Source organism: Miniopterus natalensis, chromosome 7, assembly GCF_054644295.1.
Source record: "Miniopterus natalensis isolate mMinNat1 chromosome 7, mMinNat1.hap1, whole genome shotgun sequence".
Taxonomy (NCBI): domain Eukaryota; kingdom Metazoa; phylum Chordata; class Mammalia; order Chiroptera; family Miniopteridae; genus Miniopterus; species Miniopterus natalensis.
Window position 1 is genome coordinate 8024769 of NC_142087.1, and position 23275 is coordinate 8048043.

At 39.3% G+C, this 23275-nt stretch overlaps 1 protein-coding gene and 1 pseudogene across 2 annotated transcripts in view; both read left to right on the top strand.

Annotated features, from left to right (window-relative positions):
* LOC107542086 (N-acetylgalactosaminyltransferase 7-like) overlaps positions 1 to 20142 on the top strand; it is an 88785-nt pseudogene extending 68643 nt beyond the window's left edge.
* Positions 1 to 23275, top strand: part of ZHX3 (zinc fingers and homeoboxes 3) — a 113969-nt gene that overhangs the window by 83825 nt on the left and 6869 nt on the right. The window lies entirely within an intron of this gene.

The following is a 23275-nucleotide window of genomic DNA, read 5'->3' on the forward strand; positions in this document are numbered from 1 at the left end:
AGGGAGCGAGCTCAAGAGGGAGATAATTTGGTGACAAGAGCAAAGATAATTTGAAGACAAATATGACCTCTATGACGGTGCTGCTCTGCTGGTGTCATTGGGTGGTGGGGAGCGTAACACAAACTTTATATATATCCAAAAGAATTGAAAGCAGGGTCTCAGAAAGATATTTGCACACCCGCATCCATAGCAGCATTATTCACAATAGCCAAAAGATGGAAACAACCTAAATGGTCATCAGTGGATGAGTGGATAAAGAAAATATGGTCTATACAATGGAATATTAGTCAGCTTTGAAATGGAAGGCTTCTCCCAGCCCTGGTCTGGTAGCTCAGTGGTTTAGAGTGCCATCCCAATACACCAAGGTTATGGGTTCAATCCCTGCTCAGGGTACATACAAGAATCAACCAGTGAATGCATCGGTAAATGGAGTGACAAACCAATGTTTCTCCCGCTCTCTCTCCCTTTCTCCCTTTCTCTCTCTCTCAAAAAACAAAAAAAGAATGGAAGGAAATCCTGACACTTGGTACTACTTGGATGAACCTTGAGGGCATTATTATTATAAGTGAAGTAACCCAGTCACATAAACACAAATACTGCATAATTCCACTTATATGTGGTATCTGAAGCAGTCAAACTCTTAGATACAGAAAGTAGAATGATGGTTGCCTAGGGGTGGGGGAGGGGAAAGGAGAGTTTTTGTTCAGTGGATGTAGAGTTTCAGTTTTGCAAGATGAGTAGCATTCTGGAGACCTGTGCATATAGTTAACACTATTGTACCTTACACTTAGAAGTGGTTAAAATGGTAAAGTTTATATGTTTTTTACCACAAATTTTTTTTTTTAATGTATCTTTATTGATTTCAGAGAGAGGAAAGGAGAGGGAGAGACAGAGACAGAAACATCAATGATGAGAGAGTCATCGATCAAGCCCACAACCGGGCATGTGCCCTGACCGGAAATCGAACCCCGATCGCCTGGATCCCAGGTCAACGCTCAACCGCTGAGCCAAGCCTGGCCGGGCTTTTACCACAATTTTTAATAAAGCAAACAGGATACAGTAGCTGATGTACCTTTTGCTATACAGTGAGTTAGTTGCCACCCTCCAGTGGCCAGCTTCTGAGTGGGAGGTGGTAGAATGAGAGCAGCAGCAGTAACTGTGATTCGTTGAGTGCACACCGTGTACCAGGTATGTGCACAGTCCTTCTATACACTGAATGCCATGTGTACTCTCTGAGGTAGACATTGTTTCCTTCATTTTGCCACTGGGGAGTCAGATCATGAGGAAGGAAGGTGTTGGCCTAGGCATACACAGCTCACATGGTGGGGCTCTGGGGCACCAACCCAGCTCTGTCTGTCATTACCCCATCCTCAGCTCCCATTTGTAAATGTCTTCTGTGTCAGGCACTGTGCTGGGTGCTAAGGATACTGTGGATATAGGCCCTGACTTACGGAGCTAGCTGGGGCGGCAGACAGTAAGTAGGAGGAGAAGCCAATAAAGATCCAGTGATGAATTTTGATAAGTGTTGTAGAGAAACAATTAGGGAGCTGTGTAGAGGACAACTAATCAGTGTGGAGGTTGGGGACCGACTTAGAGATTTAACAAGGGTGATTAGCGAGGATCTCACAAGGGCTGTGATGCTTAGGGAGAGAAGTGTTACAGACGCGGAGAGGTCCCAGATGCCACTCCCACCAGGCCCTCTGCAGTCTGCAAGAGCTTCATGGGCCACTAGCTGTGATCCCATGTGGCATGGCTATAATAAATAACAAGAGACTGAGACAGTCTCTCCTAAGACAAGAAGGTAGAGTTCAGTGAGGCAAAGGGGAAGAAAGCCCAGAACTCCTCGGTGAGAATTGGAAATGAGTGTGTGTAAATGTGTCCCCACATGGCCCTGTGATGAAAGAAACCCAGGGCTGCCAAATTCCAGCAGTGTTCCCTTGTCCCACTGGGTCTCAAATTCCTCAGGGTGAAAAAGAAAATAGAACTTCTTCCCAGATAGATTTCTGGTACTAGTAGTGGGAGCAGAATGATTAGAACACTGCTCCCATTGAATTCTCCCTGGTTGGGCTATATTTGAATACTCGGTCAGTTCTAATTGCCACATTTTGAAAATGACATGGACAATTTACAATATTCAAAGAGCAGGTCACTAGAGAGTGTGGAATGAATTCAGGATGGTTACAATGCAGAGGTGAACACTGAAGGATGAAGTGACAACCATCAACTTGTGCCAAGGCTGATATATAGAAAGAGAGTGGACTGATCATGTAGAGAAGAGTGTTGCCTTGCTCTGTGTCTGTTCAAAGGTCTAAAGCCTGGGAATTGGGACCAGCAAAGAAAGGAACTTGGCAATAAGTTGTTCTAAGTGATAGTGAGTCTCAGACCATGGAGGTGTTCAAATGGAGGCTGGATAACAGGTTGCTATAGGGTTTTTTAATTGGGAAAGAGGTTGCTCTGCATGGATTGTCCCTTTCCTCTCTCTTGGATGTCTCTAAGTTGTTTTAGAACCATGTCTGTCAGCTGGAGGCGGATGGAATATATTTAGTTGGTATTATATTTAGATGTAGATGAAGTGCCCATGTGTACCACTACAGAAGTGAAACCCAAAGCCCACCTGTATTTATTAGAAGTTTGAATGTAAAGTTCCACCTGGTGTTCGACCCCAGTCACATACTCTTTAAGGATCTCTTCTTCAACCCCATTAGTCATTCACTCTCTCACTTGTTGCTCTTTGTAATAACTCACACACTTTGGACAATGTACCAATGTTTTTTCCATTTACATATTTATTCAAATTTTAAGTTTTTGTTTTGAATACATAGCACGTTTGCATTGTTCAGGATTTTAAAAGGCTCACAGGGAAAAGCTTCCCTGTTTCTCTGTTCCTTTCCCAGAGTCAATGACTAGTTTTTCATGTATTTGTCTAGAGATATTTTAAGTGTATATATACATAAATATATGTATATGTTGCTATAAAAATATATCAAGATATCTTGAAGATTATTCCATAGCGATATAAAAAGTACTCACTCATTCTTTTTCATAGGTGCATACTATTACATTCCCATTTGTGAACAATTATGTTATTTCCAAGCCTTTGCTTTTGCAGTGTTGACAGTGGATTACCTTATACATGCTTTAACACATACATGTACAGGTATATCTGTAGGCTACATTCCTAGGGGCAGACTTGCTGAATCAAAGGGAATGGGCATTTATAATTTTGTTAGCTCTTACAAAATAGTTCTCTCTAGAGGTTTTACCAATTTTCACTCCTGCAAGCAGTGTGTGAGAATGCCTTATTTCCTCAAGCCCTTGCTAAGTAAGTATATTGTCAAACCTCTCGAGCTTTTCTAAAGCGAGTGAAAGAAAGAGAATCAAAGTGATTTTAATTAGTATTTCTCTTACTGTGAGTGAAATCAAGCATCCTTTCTCCTGCGTAAGATCTTGATGGGCCTTGTAGTGAGGCCATTGAAGAAGGTCATCAATGCAGACTGAGCCTGGAAGGGGGGAGGGGCACTGCATTCACAGAAGAGAGCCAGAGTTCCTTTTCCAATGAGTGTTTTTGGGAGGTTCAAGCAGGCCCACAAACCTTCAAGCTATTTTAGCCTGTAAACTCTCTGGCCCAAACTGGAGAAATTCAATTAAAACAAAGCAAATGTAATTTAGAAGTAAACCACATCCAGAACAAACCATTTATATTGCTTTTTTTTTTATTTTAAGTTTTAAATTAAATAAAGTAATTTGCTTTTGTCCTTGGAACAAGATTTAGGATGCAAATACATTTTAACGGAACGTGTTTAATTTTGGAAGAAGCTGTCTCACACTTCTGAGGTTATAGCTTCTGACTAGTTGGCTCTCAAGGTATCCTAGGTTTGCTCCCATCCTCCCCCATCCTCACCCCCTCAGCCTCCCCACCCTCTCACCCCTTCTTGCAGTTTTTCTGTTGGTTCAAACAGATTTTGGCAAAGACCAGAGTCTTTTCACTGGAAACACTGGCGTTGCACAGCCCCCTGCTCGTTAGCAGCCTGACCCATTAGTTCTCTGAAATGCTTCTGACTAAACCAGCTCAGTCCAGTTTTTCACCTAGAAAGGGACCATCCAGTCTTAGCAGCACAGACCTGCTTTTGATTTTTTATAGTAAGCTTGCAGGTTCAAACCTATCTTGGTTGATGGCAATACCATCCTTTCAATTGCTTAGGTCAAAACTCTCCGGGTCAAAACTCCTCTGTGCATACACTGTTCACATGCTCCATCAGTCCCTGAGGAAATCTTGTCAGCTCTACTTCTCAAATGTATCCAGAACCCAGCCACTTCTCTTTATCCCCACTTCTGCTGGTCCAAGCTGTTATCATCTCCTGCCTGGATTGCTGCCATAACCTCCTGACAGGTTTCCTGCTTCTCCACTTGTTTTTCCTGCAGTCTCTTCTCAACACAGCCAGGAGAGGTGTCCTGTAGGTCACAGATTGGGTCATGCCAGCCCTCAGCTCCAAGCCCTCCCATGGCGCTGCCCATCTTAGAGAAACCTAAATCATAGTGGCTCTGCGCAGGCGGCCTCCTCACCTCTTTGACCTTGTCTTTTGTGTGCTCTCTGCGACTCTTCCTCCTCAGCTGGACTGGCATCCTTGCTCTGCTTTGAACAAGCCAGGTCCTCTCACCAGTGGTGCCTCTGCCTGGAATGCTCCTCCCACACATCCAGATGGCTCACTTCCTCACCTCCAGGTCTCTGCTCTGTATTCCCATTCTCAGTGAGGCCATTCTGACCACCATACTTAAAGTTGCAACCCCCCCCCCACACACACACACTTCCTGTCCCCTTTCCTGCTTTATTTTTCTCCATTGCACTTAGTACGCTTTGACACAATTTCGTTTACTTACTTATTTGGTTTATTGTCTCTCCCTCAAACTAAAATGTAAACTCCAGGAAGGTAGAGCTTTTATTGCTCTTTTTTCTCACCCATATTCTAGCATGTAGAACTACCCCTGGCACAGGCTGGGCGCTTAGTAAACATTTGTTAAATGAATTATCTTTTTTTTTTTTTTTATATTAATTTTCATGCTTTTTATTTTTATTTTATTTTATTTTTTTGAATTATCTTTCTTTTCTCTACCAAATTTGTTCCCTAAAGTCTGCCAAAGCTAAACTGAAACAACTTGTGTTGTATTTTGATACTGGTACTGGTTATGTAAACTAAATATTAGAGCACTGGTCCATATTTTTTGGGGAATGTCACAGTATAACTAACCTGGCATCATTTGGGTAACAACTCTTACGGAAGGATTAAGTATAACACAAGAAACTTCATTATGGAAAGTGATAAATACATTCAGAAAACATCTGGAGACTTAGGTTTAGATCCAGGTACCACTTCTAAGAGGGCAGTAGGCAGGTAAGAGCACATTTGGAGAACAGCAGTGGGGATGGTGCAGACATTCCAACCCATGACACCAGCTGCAAGAATGAAGATGATTGACTTGGGGGTGGGGGTGTGTGGGGGGGAGAAGACTCTTGGGGAACATGATTCCTTTTTCCAGATGTTGAAAAAGGTCTCATGTGGAATATTGAGAGGTCTACAGATCTGCTCTGTAGGCCCATAATCATCTCCTTATTGCCCTCCACCCATCCAAAGTAGGCCCAGCTTTTGTGGAACCTGAACATTAGGAGGGAGGTCCTCCTAAGGTTTAAAAATAAAGTATAAAGAGTATAAGTATAAATTTATAAAAATATAGATACAGGCCTTGGAATGTGTCCATGTGTGAGGGTCCCGGAAGCTTCAGCTTCATTAGCTTCACAGTAAATCTACCACATTAAGACTTCCTGTGCTAGCAAAACTGAGCTCCTTGTAGCTCTCCAAACATGTTTTCTCTTCCCTCTGGCTTTGCATAGTGGTCCTCTGTCCAGAACACCCTTTTCTTAACATGTCTACTTGGCAGTACCTACTCATCCTTCAGCCTCTGATTCAAAGTCTGTCCCTCTGTGAGGCCTTCCCCAAGTCCTCCAGAAAACTTAGGTTGGTGCTAAGTCCTTCCCTGCCCTCGTGAACCTTGTGCATGTCTCTACTACAGCCCTTGGCTTAGTGTTTGAGTTTGGTTAATTTGTTTGTGTGGCTTTCCTTGTGCTATATATCAGTCAGGATGGGCTGAATTGTGCTATAGTAACAAGCAACTCCAAAAACCTTAGTGGCTTAAAACAACAAAAGTGGTTTCTTGCTCACACTGTGTGCACCTTGTGGGTCGGCTTTTGTTCTGCCTTTTTAGGACCCTGGCTCATAGAGTAACAACAGTCTGGAACACTGCCAGTTGCCAGGCTAGGGAGTAAATTGTGAACCAAAGCATGGACTTTCTCCTAGAGCTTTCCCCTGGAGATAACACATTTGCCTACATGTCACTGGTTATACCTCAGTTCAGGTGGACGGGGAAATCCAATGTGTCTGGAAGGAGAGCCCGCCCCAGAATATTGATGATTGGCCTGATATCCACTACAAACTATTAGCTTCTTGACTACAGGACAGCACCTGTTCAAAAATCTTTGTATAGCCAATACCTAGCACATAGTACTTAGCACTTAGCAAGTCCTCAACTCTTTTTGAGTAAAAAATTAAATTTAGTAAGTAAAACCTACAAGAAGGTAATTTTTGGGGTGCTTATACAAGGAATCATTTCCAACATTTTTCCTACCTCAGTAGGTGCTGACCTCCCTGTCTTCAGAGATATTCAAGTACAGGCTATCCTAACCACCTAGTGATACCTTCAAGATGATTCATGCAAAGACTAGTAGTTGAAATCTGTGGTCTCTAAAGTCCCTTTAATTCGGAGGCCTCTGTATTTATGTCATAATCACCTTTCTGGCTTGAGAAAGAATAAATTAGTGTTCACTATAGAGGTGGTAACGTCTGACTGGAGCAGGCTATTTCTGTTGATGACTTGACAGAAACAAGAATTGTTTGAGGGGGGAAAACAAGTAGAGAGCTCTGGCCTTGATACCTCAGCTGAATGGTGATTACTAAGTGCAGAAAGTATTGTGACCCTTAAGTATCCAGAGAGCCAAACAAGGCCAGCTCTGGGCTCGACGTTGCTTTGACACTTGAGGATTCAGGCTTGGAAACAGACTCGAATTCTTTATAACTCCTTTGTTTCAGCAGAAATCTGGTGGTTCTAGCCAGCAGATCAATTGGACCGCCAAGGTCTTGCTCATACACATTCCTGAGCACGGACAGTTTCCCTTGTCTTCGTTTTGTTATAGATTCCTGCAGACTAACCTTGGTCTCCTCACTTAGCCCACTGTACCAGAGTTTTCTAGTCATTTGTAAGAGTAAATAACATATCCCCTCTTCTGGCTGGGCAAAAATGTTATAAATAATAAGGCTCATGATAGTCCTTTCAAGTCATTTTCATTTAAAAAATAACAACACCGGAATAATTGAGCTTTAAGAATTCTGAGCCCTGTGTAGGAAGGCTCAAAACAAGGTAAGTACTAATGTAAATAATGTGAAAATAATTAAAGGTGGTGAGTTTATTATTCAGTTGTTATTCAGAGCGAATGTGGCCTGAAAAAGAACATGGGATTGAGAGTCAGAATACCAGGCTCACCACAAATCTGCTGTATGACTTTGGTAATATCACCTCCTCTTTCTTGCTCAATAGCTCCTCAATGCTAAGATGGGGGAAGGGACAATAATAACCAACCCAGGAGACTATGGGGGTGGACCAAGAGATGAAAGCGCTTTGCAGACTGAAGCACTCTGAGTGATGGAATTGAAGAAAATCCAGTGTCCTGGTTGGTCATGGAAATTCCTCAGACTTTCTTTCTAGCAGAGCAGTGGTACCATCAGTGCAAATTGATCCACTTGTGTGTGGTGTTATCTTATACTTCAGAAGTCTCTTGAGATGGAAGCCACTGATTTAATTTAGAGTTTATGGCAGTGGTTCACAGTACCAGCTACTACCACTGTTGGGATCTCTCAACTCATGCCAAACATCAACTCTAAAAGTGCATTCTATCACTTTTGGCCTGGATTCAGTTCACATGAGAACCCGCTGTATTATTTGTTTTGGTTTCTTTGCACATCTGGCCCCAGCACAACTTTTTGACACTTCCACTGCATGGCGCTCACTAATTTTTTCAGCTATTGTGTACAGTTTCACACAAATATGCATTTTTTTTAGGATGTTTGTAACTAGGACTCTTTTCAAGGTCAAAATTCTGTATTTCCTGAGGGTTCAGTCTCAATCAAATTGTGCCCTTATGGATTTCAGGGTGTCAAGCATCCATTGAAGTGGTCGCATCCATCGATGGTTTGAAATTGATACAGTTGTCCCCCTTGGTATGTGTGGGGGATTGGTTCCACGACCTTCTATGAATACCAACATCTGCGAATGCTCAATTCCCTTATATAAAATAGTGTAGTATTTGCATATTACCTACACACATCCTCCCATATACTTCAGATCATCTCTAGATTACTTATAATACCTAATACAATGTAAATGCTATGTAAACAACTGTTATACTATATCGTTTAGGGAATAGTGACATGGAAAAAAAAGTCTGTATATGTTCAGTATAGGCGCAACTATTGTAGTAGGCCTAACTAAAGGGTACATGTGAGCAACAATGTAACTTTTTTTTTTTAATTTTATTTTTGTGTAAAATATTACAGATGTCCCTTTTTCTCCCCAATGACCTGTTCCACCCCATCCCATCCCCCTCCCCAGTCCCTCTCCCCACCATTGTCCATGTCCTTGGGTTGTGCATATTATGCATATAAATTCTTTGATTACTCTCCCCCCCCTCCACCCACCTGCCCTCCTCCATCCCTCTGACATTCATCAATCTGATCTATGTTTCCATGTCATTGAATCTATTCTGTTCATCAGTTTACTAAGTTCTTTAGATTCCACGTATAAGCGAGATCATGTGATGTTTGTCTTTCTCTGCCTGGCTTATTTCACTTAGCATAATTTTCTCAGGTCCATCCATACTGTCCCAAAGGGTACAAGATTCTTCTTTACAGCTGTGTAGTATTCCATAGTGTAAATGTCCCACAGCTTTTCTATCCACTCATCTACTGATGGGCACGTGGGCTGTTTCTAGATCTTAGCTATTTTAACATAGGGGCACATATATTCTTTCTGATTAGTGTTTCAGGATTCTTAGGATACATTCCTAGGAGTGGAATCACTGGGTCAAAAGACAGCTCCATTTTTAATTTTTTGAGGAACCTCCATACTGTTTTCCATAGTGCCTGCACCAGTCTGCATTCCCACCAGCAGTGTACCAGGGTTCCCCTTTCTCCACACCCTCGCCAGCACATGTCGTTTGTTGATTTGTTGATTTGTTGATGGCAGCCATTCTGACAGGTGTGAAGTGATACCTCATTGTGGTTTTAATTTGCAACTCTCTGATGATTAGTGTTGTTGAGTATTTTCTCGTGTCTCTTGGCCATCTGTATGTCCTCTGTGGAGAAGTGTCTATTCAGGTCCTTTGCCCATTTCTTAATTGGGTTGTTTGTCTTCCTCTTGCTGAGTAATATGAGTTCTTTGTACACTTTGGAAATTAGACCCTTATCGATACATCCTTGGCAAATATGTTTTCCCAGACCATGGGGTTCCTTTGTATTTTGAGGCTGTTTTCTTTTGCTGTGCAGAAGCTTTTTAGTTTGATGTAGTCCCATATGTTTATTTTTTTCTTTTGTTTCTCTTGCCCTAGGAGATGTATCAGTGAAAATTCCACTACGTGGGATGTCTGTGACTTTGCTGCCTATGTTTTCTTCCAGGATTTTTATGGTTTCGTCACTTACATTTAAGTCTTTTATCCATTTTGAGTTTATTTTTGTGTATGGTGAAAGTCGGTGGTCTAGTTTCATTTTTTTGCATGTATCTGTCCAATTTTCCCAGCACCACTTATTGAAGAGACTGTCTTTACTCCATTGGATACTCTTGCCTCCTTTGTCAAATATTAACTGACCATAATGGCGTAGGTCTATTTATGGGGTCTCTGTCCTGTTCTGTTGATCTATATGCCTGTTGTTGTACCAATACCAGGCCCTTTTGATTACAATGGCTTTGTAATACAGTTTGAAATCCGGTAATGTGATCCCTCCCACTCTGTTCTTTTTTCTCAGGATGGCTGCAGCTATTCAGGGTCTGTTTTGGTTCCATATAAATTTTCAAAATGTTTGTTCTAGGTCTGTGAAATATGCTGTTGGTATTTTAATAGGAATTGCATTGAATTTATAAATTGCTTTGGGTAGTATGGACGTTTTAATGATATTAATTCTTCCATCCATGAGCATGATACATTCTTCCACTTGTTTAAATCTTCCTCTATTTCTTTTTTCAGTGTCACGTAGTTTTCCGAGTAGAGGTATTTTACATCCTTGGTTAAGTTTATTCCTAGGTATCTTATTTTTTTAGTTGCAGTGGTAAATGGTATTGTTTTTTTAGTTTCCCTCTCTGAAAGTTCATTGTTGGTGTATAAGAATGCCATTGATTTCCGGATGCTGATTTTGTATCCGGCTACCTTGCCAAATTCGTTTATCAAATCTAGTAGTACTTTGATGGAGTCTTTAGGGTTTTCTATGTACAATGTCATGTCATCTGCAAATAATGAGAGTTTTACTTCCTCCTTTCCAATTTGGATACCTTTTATGTTTTCTTTCTGTCTGATGGCTATGGCGAGCACTTCTAGTACTATGTTGAATAAGAGTGGTGAAAGTGGACATCCCTGTCTTGTTCCTTTTTTTAATGGAAATGGTTTTAGTTTTGCCTATTGAGTATGATGTTGGCTGTAGGTCTGTCACATATGGCCTTTATTATGTTGAGGTATGATCCCTCTATTCCCACTTTGCTGAGAGTTTTTATCAGAAATGGGTGCTGGAATTTGTCGAATGCTTTTTCTGCGTCTTTTGTCCTTTATTTTGTTTATGTGATGTATCACATTTATTGATTTGCAGATGTTGTGCCAGCCTTACATCCTTGGAATAAATCCCACTTGGTCATGATGTATGATCTTTTTAATGTATTGCTGGATCCGGTTTGCTAGTATTTTAGTAAGGATTTTAGCATCTATGTTCATCAGGGATATTGGCCTGTAATTTTCTTTCTTTGTGTAGTGTCTCTATCTGGTTTTGGGATTAGGATGATGCTGGCCTCATAAAAAGAGTTTGGGAGTTTTCCCTCCTCTTGAATTTTTTGGGATAGTTTGAGTAGAATAGGTGTTAATTCTTCTTTGAATGTTTGGTAAAACTTGCCTGTAAATCCACCTGGTCAAGGACTTTTGTTTGCTGGGGTTTTTTGATTACTGCTTCAATTTCATTAGTTATCAGCCTATTCGGGTTTTCTGCCTCTTCTTGATTCAGCTTTGGAAGGTTGTATGCTTCTAGGAATTTGTCCATTTCCCCCATGTTGTCCAATTTGTTGGCATATAGTTAGTTGCTCATAATATTTTCTTACAATCCTTTGTATTTCTGTTGGGTCAGTTGTTATATTGCCTCTTTCATTTCTGACTTTATTTCTTTGGCTCCTCTCTCTTTGTTTCGTAGTGAGTTTGGCTAAAGGTGCATTAATCTTATTTACCTTTTCAAAGAGCCAGCTCTTGGTTTCATTGATTTTTTTGTATTTTTTTTTTTAGTCTCTGTGTGATTAATTTCTGCTCTGGTTTTTATTATTTTCTTCCTTCTACTTCCTCGGGGCTTTTCTTGCTAGTCTCATTCTAGTTCTTTTAGTTGTTGTGTTAGATGGTTCATTAGATCTTTTTCTTGTTTCTTGAGATAGGCCTGTAATGCTATGAATTTTCCTCTTAGGACTGCTTTTGCCGTGTCCCATAGATTTTGGGTTGTTGTCTGTTCATTTTCATTACTTTCCATGAAGTGTTTGATTTCTTCCTTGATCTCATTGGTAACCCATTCATTGTTTAATAACATGCTATTTAGCCTCCATGTGTTTGAATATTTTTGAGTTTTTTTTATAGTGGTTGATTTCTAGTTTCATGGCATTGTGATCTGAGAAGATGCTTGATATGATTTCAGTCTTCTTATATTTGTAGAGACTTGCCTTGTGCCCTAACATGTGGTCTATTTTTGAGAATGTTCCATGTGCACTTGAGAAGAATGTGTATTCTGCTGCTTTGGGGTGAAATGGTCTGTAAATGTCAATTAAATCCATTAGGTCTAGTGAGTCATTTAAGGTCTATGTTTCCTTGTTGATTTTTTGTCTTGATGATCTGTCCAATGCTGACAGTGGGGTGTTAAAGGCCTCCACTATGATTGTGTTGCTGTCAATCTCCCCCTTTAAGTCCTCCAAGAAATGTTTTATATATTTAGGTGCTCCTGTATTGGGTGCATAAGTGTTTATAAGGGTTATTTACCTCCTGTTGGATTGGTCCCTTTAGTATTATGTAGTGACCATTTTTGTCTCTTGTTATGGTCTTTATTTTGAAGTCTATTTTTGTCAGAAATAAGAATTGCTACTCCAGCTTTCTTTCCCTTTCCATTTGCATGGAATATTTTACTCCATCCCTTCACTTTTAGCCTGTGTGAGTCTTTTGCTCTCAGGTGGGTCTCTTGTAGACAGCATATATTTGGGTCCTGTTTTCTTATCCATTGAGCTACCCTATGTCTTTTGATTGGACCATTTATTCCATTTACATTTTAGGTTACTATTGATATAAACTTATTTAATGCCATTTTCCCCCTTTATGCTGATGTACCTTTCTCTCACTATTCCTCCTTTTTCTTAAAGCAGTCCTTTTAGTATTTCTTGCAATGCTGGTTTGGTGGTACTGAACTCCTTTAGCCTTTGTTTGGTCTGGGAAGCTCTTTATTTCACCTTCAATTTTAAATGATAGCCTTGCTGGATAAAGCAGTCTTGGTTGCATGTTCTTGCTTTTCATTACTTGGAGAACTTCATGCCACTCCCTTCTGGCCTGAAGAGTCTCTGTTGAGAAATCAGCCGTCAGCCTTATGGGGGTTCCCTTGTAGGTCACTGCTTGTCTCTCTCTTGCAGCCCTTAATATTTTCTCTTTCTCCTTGACATTTGCCATTTTAATTATGTTTCTTGGAGTGGGTCTCTTTGGGTCCCTCTTGTTTGGAATCCTCTGTGCTTCCTGAACTTGTGTGGCTTTCTCCTTTGCCAGCCTAGGGAAGTTTTCTATCATTATTTCCTCCACCAAGTTCTCTATCCCTTGCTCTCTTTACTCCCCCTTTGGCATTCCTATAATGCAAATGTTGTTCCGCTTCATGTCCCAAAGCTCCCTTAGACTGCCCTCGTGCTTTCTAAGTGTTTTTTCTTTTTGCTGCTCTGATTGAGTGATTTTTTTCTACCTTGTCTTCTAAGTTACTTATTCTATCCTCTGCTTCACTGAGCCTACTTTTAATTCCTTCCAGTGTATTCTTGATATCAGATACAGCATTCTTTATTTCTGTCTGATTTTTGTTTATGTTATGTATCTCTTTTTTCATGCTTTCCCTAAAGTCCTCGATCTTATCCTCTATTGCCTTGTTTTTCTCTTTAAGTTCCTTGAACATCTTCATCATCAATACTCTGAACTGTGTTTCTGATAACTTGCTTAACTCCATCTCATCAAAGACTTCTTCTGGCGAGGTTTCCTTTAATTTGGGCGTTGTCTCTTTGTCTCCCCATTTTGGTAGGTCTTAGGGTTTGTATCTATATATTAGATATTTTTGCTGTCTCCCTGTCTTGTGGGATGGGATTTTGTCTTGTGGGACCAGTGGAGCCCAGAGGTGTGTTTTCCTTATACTTCTGAGCTCTTTGCTCTAGGCGTGTCCCTCTTGTGGGTGTTCCTTTTGTGGTTTCTTTATGTTCTCCTCTTGTGATTGGGTCTAGATTGTTGTTGATCAGTCCCTGGGAGGACCCTTTTCTCAGGTTGGCTAACTGTGTCTCAGCCTCAACTTCATTGTGTAAGCTGTTGTATGGGTGCTGGCAAGGCAGGACAATATACAACTAAACTTCCAGGAATCAAGATATCTTGACAGTCACAATGAAAACAACCCACATGAAAATAGAAGTGGGAGAGTGAAGGGAGAACACACACACACACACACACACACACACACACAAAAGCTTAAGGAAAGAGAAAGAAAAGTAATGCTTAGAGAAAGAGATGTATATTGTTGTTAATAGTGGTGAAAATTTAGAAAATAATAATAAACTAAAATGTAAAAAAATAGAGAAGCTACTGGGAGATAACAGAGGTAGAGAAAAGATTCTGAAAGAAGGGCCAGCAAAAAATTTAGAGAATAAGAATAGGATAATAGTTGAAAATGAGAAAACAAAAATACAATAAAGAGAATAAGAGAAACTAACAATCGAACAAAAAGACAGGAAGACAGAAGGGAGGATAACAAAAGAACGAAAGAATAGTAAAAAAAGAAAAAGAAAAAAAAGTTATGCCAATGGATGGAGAGGAGAGAGAGAGATATAGCCCAGGCAGGGAGGCAGTCCAGTAAGAGATTTGGTGGAAACTATAGAGGAAAGCAGTAAACTTGGTTATAATGATAAAGTCCCAGTTGTTAAGCAGGGATATCAAGAAAGTCTTGATAGTAGAAGCAAGGGTAAAACAAAAGGCAAATAAAACAAAACTAAAAACAAGCTAAGCAAGACAAAATTCTTTTATAAAAAAAGAGAAAAAAACTTAGTTAAAAATGTTTTTAAAAAAAATTTTTTTTTAATTATTATAAAATTTAAAAAAGAAGAAAAAACAAATTTTCTCCCCTTTCTCTTCGGACTCCATGATGTTTCTTCAGTGCTTCCCACTCACGCTCCATCCACTCAGGTATGTTTCTCTGGTTTTTCCAAGCTGGCTACGTAGGATTTTAGGAGGAAATCGAGTCCGTGGCTGGGAGCGGGGGTGCTCTGCTGCTTCTCACAGTGCCGCCATCTTCCCTCCCTCTGTAACTTTTTAAAAATATTTTTGATCCCCAGTTGCTTAAATCTGTGGATACAGAATCCTTGCATATGTATTTTATTGTATTTGAGAACAGTGAGTGGTCAGATTCCTTCCACCTCCCTGGTTATTATTTATTGTTCCAAGAGAATTACTTCAACAAAATAAGGTTGCCAAGTAAATGATAAGATAGTGATACCAATTAGGGCCTCCATTTCAACAAAGCCTTGGCATCTGTGGGTATATCAGGACTCCTCTCCTACCCCTCTCACACACAAGATGGTTCATGTGACACTGAAACCTCCGACCTCTAAATGAGGAATCACAACCACTCCATATGCTGGCCAACCCAATTTGCACTGTTAATTTTATTTATTCAAACAATATAGAAGGTATAAAGTTAAAAAAAAAAATACAGAAACATCAGAAGAATTTTATGATGACCATACATCTACTTGCCACCTAGATTTTACCATTAACGTCTTACAACTTGATGGCATTTTGATTGTGGTTATAATTGTTCTGAATTTAGAGATTAATCTAGAGGGAACTGACATTCATTCATTCTGAATTTTACCTCCAGGAATATGCTATGACTTGCCATTTATTTAGGTCTTTTTGTTCTTATTAAAGTTTTGTAGTTATTGTCCTATAGATTTGACACATCTTATAAGGTTTATTCTGAGATCTATTCCAGATTTGGTTGTTAATATGAATGCCCCAACCCAACACCATTTCCTTCTCTAACTGATTATTTTTTGGCATAAGAGAAAATTAATGATTTATATCTTGTAAATGTACCTCATCATCTTACTCAGTTCTCTTATTATAATAGTTTTTCAGGGAATATGTTCTTCATATACAAGGTTTATCTCACCTTTTTAATGTCTATTCCTATTTCTTTTTTGTATCATGTTTTACTGTCTAGGATCCCATTATAATGTTAAATAATGGTAGTGAGAATCCTTATCTTATTCCTGACTTGAATGTTTCACTATTAGGTACAATGTTTGCTGTGGTTTCTGCTAGAGGTTTTTTATCTAAGGATGTTGTTTTCTTTTTCCCTTCATTTGCTAATTTTTCAAGAATGAGAATTTAGATTTTAACAACACCAAAGAAAAATTGGACCTTATTGATATATACAGACCATTCCACCCAACAACAGAATATACACCTTTTTCTCAAGTGCACGTGGAACATTCTCTAAGACAGATCACGTTAGGACACAAAACAAGTCTTAACAAATTTGTGAAATCATACCAAGTATCTTTTCCAACCACAGTTGAATGAAACTAGAAATTAATAGCAAAAGGAAAACTGGAAAATTCACAAATATGTGGAAATAAAACAATACACTCTTGAACAACCATTGGGTCAAAGGGAAGTCAGAAAACATCTTGAAACAAATGAAAACAAAAACACAACATATCAAAATGTATGAGTACAGCAAAAGCAGTACTAAGAAGGACATTTATAACAGTAAATGCCTACATTTTAAAAGAGAAAATCTCAAATCAGAAGGAACTTCAAACTTCAAGGAACTAGAAAAAGAAGAACAAACTAAATCCCAAGTTAGAAGAGGAAGGAAATAATAAAGATCAGAGCAAAAATAAACAAAATAGATGCCAAATAGCCATGGGGGTGTAAAGTACAGCATAGGGAATACAGTCAATAATATTGTTATAACTATGTATGGTGCCAGGTGGGTACTGGAAATATCAGGGGGAACACTTTGTAAATGTGATTGTCTACCCACTAAGCTGTACACCTGAATATAATACAAAATAATATGGAATGTAAACTATAATTGAAAAATAAAATAAAAAACAAAGTAGTTAATAGGAAAACAATAGAAAAATTCAAAATAGTTGGTTTTTTTGAAAAGGTCAACAAAATTGACAGACCCTTAGGCAAACTAAGAAAAAAGAGAGATGACCACTAATAAAAATAAGAAATGGAAGAGGCAACAGTACAGCTAATGCCACAAAAATACAAAGGATCATAACAGACTCTTACGAACATTTATATACATCAACAAGTTGGGTAACCTAGAAGAAATGGATAAATTTCTGGAAATATACAACCTACCAAGACTGAATCATGAAGAAATAAAAAATCTGGCCAGACATATAACTAGTAAGGAGATTGAATCAGTAATCAAAAACCTCCCAACAAAGAAAAACTCAAGACCAGATGGCTTCACTGGAAATTTCTATCAAACATTTGAAGAATTATTAACACCAAATCTTCTCAAACTCTTCCAAAAATTGAAAAGGAGGAACACTTCCAAATTCATTTTATGAAGTCAGCATTACCCTAATACCAAAGTCAGTCAAAGATACTACAAGAAAACTGCAAACCAAATATTCCTGCTGAATATTGCTACAAAAATACTCAGCAAAATATTAGCAAATCGCATTCAACAGCTCATTAAAAGGATCATATATCATGACCAAGTGAGATTATCCCTGGAATGCAAGGATGGTTCAAGAAATGAAAATCAATTAAAAAAAGAAAAAGAAAATCAATGTAATATAATACACCAGATTAACAGAATGAAGGACAAAAAAGTATGATTATCTCAATTGATGCAGAAAGAGCACTTGATAAAATCAAACATCCTTTCATGATGAGAACACTCAACAAACTAGGAATAGAAGGTATTATCTGAGCATAATAAAGGCCATATAGGGAAAACCCAGAGCTAATATTATGCTTAGTTGTGAAAAACAGAAAACTTTTTCTCTAAGATCAGGAACAAGGCAAGGATGCCCATTCTCATCACTTATATTCACCATACTATTGGAAGTCTTAGCAGAGCAATTATTGAAGAAAAAGAAAGTGGGGAGAGCTGTGGTGGCGGCTGCACCCAGCTGTGAGTGTCTCTAGCTGCTGGAGGAAGACGGGCTGAAGACTGGGTTCATCTTACGCAGTTTGCTGGTGGTGGGAAGCTTTCCGGGGATAGTGGTCCTCTGGTCTTTCATGTCCTGGCAGCTGGACTGTCCAAGCCCACTGAGCAGGGTGAGGGTGCAAATACTGGTATTATGATGAAAACCTGCTCACTTCCAGTGTCATTGTCTTCCATAGTGAAGGGTGGTCAGCCTTCATGAGAACAGCCCACAGTGTAATTAAAAGGACTCCCAAGAAAATATTTAGCAGAAATTGTGTTAATTGATTATTTCAGCAATAAAGAGCACTTGAAAGAAAAACTAGATGGCCCAGGCCAGTGTAGCTCAGTTGGCTGAGCATCGTCCTGTGTCCCAGGGAGTTGCCTGTTATTCTGAGTCAGGGTACATGCCCGGGTTGCCGGCTTGATCCCCAGTAGGGGGTGTGTGGGAGGTGGCTGGTAGAAATTTTGCTCTCGCATCCATGTTTCTTGTTCTGTTTTTTGTTAATCCTCACCCAAGGATATTCCCTCCATTGATTTTTAGATAGAGTGGAAGGGAGGAAGGGGGAGAGGGCGGGGGGAAACATCCATGGGGGGAGACACATAGATCGGTTACCTCCTGCACGTGCCGGACTGGGCCAGGGATCAAACCTGCAACCCAGGTACATGCCCTTGACTGGGACTGGAACCCACAACTCTCTGGTGCATGGGCCAGCACTCTAACCACTGGGCTACAGTGGCCAGGGTTTGCATAGATGTTTTTCTCTCTCTCCTCCCTTCCTCTCTCTGTAAAACTCAATAAAAATTTTAAAACATATAAAAAACACACACACACACACTACATGACTATGTTAAATTGTGGAATGGCCTAGTGAAGGAATTTCAAAATGAGAGAAGAGAAGGTTTAATTCAAGCCTGAAGTATTGGTGCCCAGAAGGCTAAACTTGGACAGGTTTTGATATACCTTGGTGCCCACTCTGAGGTGACAGTTAACTGGTATGCATCACTTGCAGCTCCCATTTCTAAGGACAGAACCATTCATACTGTGCAGACTGTAGATGCCGTAAGTAGCAACACATATGTAATTATGCCCCAAGGGGTGGTGGTGATGAAGATGGGTATGCCCAAGGAGCATGGGATTGCGGGAAGCTCTGGAAACAGGTGCCTCTGACCCCTCAAGAGAAGAGAATGAGAAAGATAAAAACTGAACCATATTGGTCTCCAGCCATGGCTGGTGGATTATTTGCCTTGAAGGAGAGTTCTTCTTTGAACTGGGTCTTTATGATCCAGTTCCCCATATTTGGGATGGTGAAAACTTTGAGATCTCATACAAGATATGGCACTGTGGTGGCAAATTACTCTTTGTCCCTTATCCTCTTGTGGGACATACCTACTGTTTTGAGGGACATCCTCTGCCCTATTATGTTGGGTCTTCTCCAGCTCTGAAGAGTTAATTACGTTAGAGCTGTAGAGGATTGGTGGGATGAGTGTAAAGACTACTTCTGTGCTAGTCATCCTGAATCAAAGGTACTAGCATATGGGGATGTCTCTGAGCTGAAAAGATTTCGAGAAGATCACAACTGCAAAAGTTTCAAATTGCAGAATTTGAAACTTCAAGGCAAATAATCCACCAGCCATGGCTGGAGACCAATATGGTTCAGTTTTTATCTTTCTCATTCTCTTCTCTTAAGGGGTCAGAGGCACCTGTTTCCAGAGCTTTCTGCAATCCCATGCTCCTCAGGCATACCCATCATGGAAGAAATTGCTTATATCACCTCACACACTACCCTTTGCCACCCCAAAATGTTGACTGGGGAAAATTAGGGCTTTGAAACTATTTACTGCATTGATAGCATGGGGTAAACAAATGGAGGCTTTGCTGAACCAGGACCCTGCCACCAGATAGGGAATCAGCTTTTCTGAATCAATGAAGCTGATCAACTCATTCAGTATGACTAGTGTTCGACAAAGGGGACTGAAGGGTCAAAAATTATGGTTACACACTGTAATCTAAATAAGTTTAAGGAATGGCAGAACTTCAGAACCTGCACAGATTTACTCCCATTCCTTCATGAAAGCTCTTAGACAGCTCCGATGTGTTCTCCAAGTGTTCCTCTCCGATTGAAACGACTCAGAAGTGGGAAGCAAAAAACATCCATAGTGCTTACAAAGAATAAAAGAAACCAATAATCTGCCTGTTGACACACACATTTTCACAGGCCTGAAAACTACCTGAAACCTGCTGCAACTATTATTAACTCTGTGCAGCTCCACCCCAGCACCTCCTGATCAGTTTGAGGGACGTTTATAAACTGTGACTTTACAGTAACGTTGTCATCTGCAGTTACGGTTTACAAAGCTGCTTTTGCCTTAAACTTTGTAGATGTTGATAGCTTTTTTTTGTTTTGTTTTAAGATGATGTTGGTAATTTGCACATTTAGCTCTGTTTAGAACAGAGTCAAAAACATTGTTGTCTTCTTTTGGATCACACTCGGGTCTGACGGGCAGTTTGTTTTTAAACACACTTGAACAAAGGTCAGAGTAACGTGACTTTCACATATAACTTGGTGATTATCAACCTGTTGAGAAGACTTGTTTGGGTTTAAACATTTATTAAGACAGTATAGGGCCTGGCCAGTGGGGCTCAGTGATTGAGCATCGACCTATGAACCAGGAGGTCATGGTTCAATTCCCAGTCAGGGCACAAGCCCAGGGGTTTTGGGCTCGATCCCTGGTGGGGGTCCTGCAGGAGGCAGCTGATCAATGACTCTCATCATTGATGTTTCTATCTCTCTCACCCTCTCTCTCAAATCAATAAAAAACATTTGAAAATCAAAAAAAGTTAGTATAGGAAAACCAAATACTGCAAATGGTCAACTAGATTTTAATTTCTAAATAAATAGTCTTTTATTACTAAAAGTATTAAAAGGATATGTTGAGTAGTGGGGGGAATAATATGAGGTGGGGAATGGCAAGTAAATTAAGCATTTTTGATCCTGTAATCATGATGTCATGACAATGAAAGGAATTCACAAACTCCTGCCAGAGGGAAATGTTTTTAATTAAAGCTTAAAAAATAAAAGAAAAAATACTTTCGTTTGTTTAAAAGAAAAGCTACAAATTTGTTTCTTCCAAGCTTAGTCCTTAAATTTAGAGTCAGTTAAATATCCTAAACAGAGTTTTATTTATAATTTTGAATTATTTTGCTACTGATCTATGATCAACCATTTTAACTTTCATTTATCTCTAGGGATGTTTAAAAAGGAATACACTTATATGCTTATATAATTGCAAAATCAACTATAAAAAAGTAAACTAATTACTAAAATTATGCCTTACACCAAAAAATAGGTGTAATTTTGATTTATTCACATCAGACTGCTATTGTGTTGGCTGTTGTCATTTTTTTACTTGACAGTCTAAGGGAAAAGAGGTCAGTGCCCCTCACTAAATAGTCAGGTACTGCACACTAGTGTTCCTTGGCACACTGGTTGAAAATCGCTGACCTAAACAGAAGACCTGAAACAATAAAACTCCTAAAAAAAACAAAAACTGGGAAAAACCTTCATGACATTGGTTTGCCAATGATTTATTGGATTTAACAAAAAAGCAAAAATAGACAAGTGGGACTATATCAAACTTAAAAACTTCTGTGCATCAAAGGAAATAATCAACAGAGTACCAAGGCCATACTGTTTTCCATGGAAGCTGTACAATGTTACATTTCCACCAACAGTGACAAGGGTTCCAATTTTCTACACCCACACCAACACTTGTTATTTTCTGTGTGGTTTTTTTTTGTTTTTGTTTTAATATTTAAGGCCATCCTAATGGGTATGAGGTGATATCTCATTGTGGTATTGATTTACATTTCCCTAATGACTAATGATGTTGAGCACTTCTTTTTAAAACAACTTGTGGCCCTTCCCGGGGACCCCCCCCCCCCCCGCCCCAACGGCAGCCGCTGGAGCTAGGCTGCTGCCACTGCTGCCTGGACGGCAGGCCACATGGCTCTGAGCTCCACCAGTCGTCACTGTTGTGCACTTTCTTATGTACTTACTGGCCATTTATATATATTCTTTGGAGGAGTGTCTTTTCAAAGCCTTTATGTTTTAATTGGGTGTCTTGTTTTTTATTGTTGAGTTGTAAGAATTCTTTATTCTGGATACATGCCCCTTATCAGATATATGATTTGCAAATATTATCTCTGATTTTGCAGGTTGTCTTTTTCACTTTCTTGTTGGTCACCTTAGAAGCACAAAAGATTTTAATTTTGATTAAGTCTAACTTATCTGTTTTTTATTACATCACTTGTGCTTTCATATTTCTAGTCTATGTCTTCAGTGATTTATCTAGAAAGCTGATTTACTCACTGGAAACATAACTGTGCTATTCTTAGTTTTCCTGATTTGGAATTATAAAGCACTTGATTTAAAATGTTTTCCAGTAAACATAGAGGAGCCCAGAAATGTTGATACTCACTGAGCTGGTAAACCCATTTATGTGAACTCAGCCTCAGGAAATAGTTTAATAGAAGAAATACATCCTATATACCCACAGGTCATTTCCCTGCCACCTGTGAGCAAGGGATGCTGGACGCCTGTTCAATAGAGGAGGGGGGGAGTTAAGTCCATAGTGGTATATTATTAAGTAGCTATTGAATGTTATATAATTATTAAGTGTATTTAATGAAAATGTTTATGATGTCATGTTCTGTAAAAAAACCACACGAGTGTGTGTCCATCATGATTAAAAATATGTATGAAATATTTGCACTAGGTGGAAGGGTATACAGAATTATAGGTGGTTTTATTTTCTTAAATTTCATTTAATATTGATACTTTATCTTTACAATAAAAAAATAAGTAAAAATATGTGCATGACATTTCAAATTGGTGAGGGAAATGGTGACAGGTGGTTAGATCCTGGGTGTATGTTTATCCTTCTCTCACTCTGTTTTTTAATAATAATAATTTTTTTATCATGATCATTAGCATTTGACTTAACAAACAAAATGTAGTTTGCTGTGCTTACTCACTAAGAATTTGAATAGAGATATTTTAAGTTACTTTACATTTTTATATCATATCCAAACAGCAGTGATAACAGGATATTGGTATTAAAAGTACTATTATTTTAATCATTATCAGCATTACAATTTGCTAAAAGAAAGGTAATGGTGATTATCGTGATATTATATTAATAGGGATCACAGAGACATTTTCTCAGGCATCTCAAGAAAGATTATTACAATAGCCCTGGCTGGTGTGGCTCCATTGGAGCTTTGTTCTGCACACCAAAAGGTCAGGGCTCATACTCAAGTTGTGGGCTCGATCCCCGGTCAGCGTGTGTGAGGGAGGCAACCAATCGATGTTTCACTCTCACATTGATGTTTCTCTCTCTCTCCCCCTCCATTCCTCTCTCTCTAAAATCAATAAAAGGAGGGATTGAGGATTAAAAAAAGAAATATTTATTATAATAAT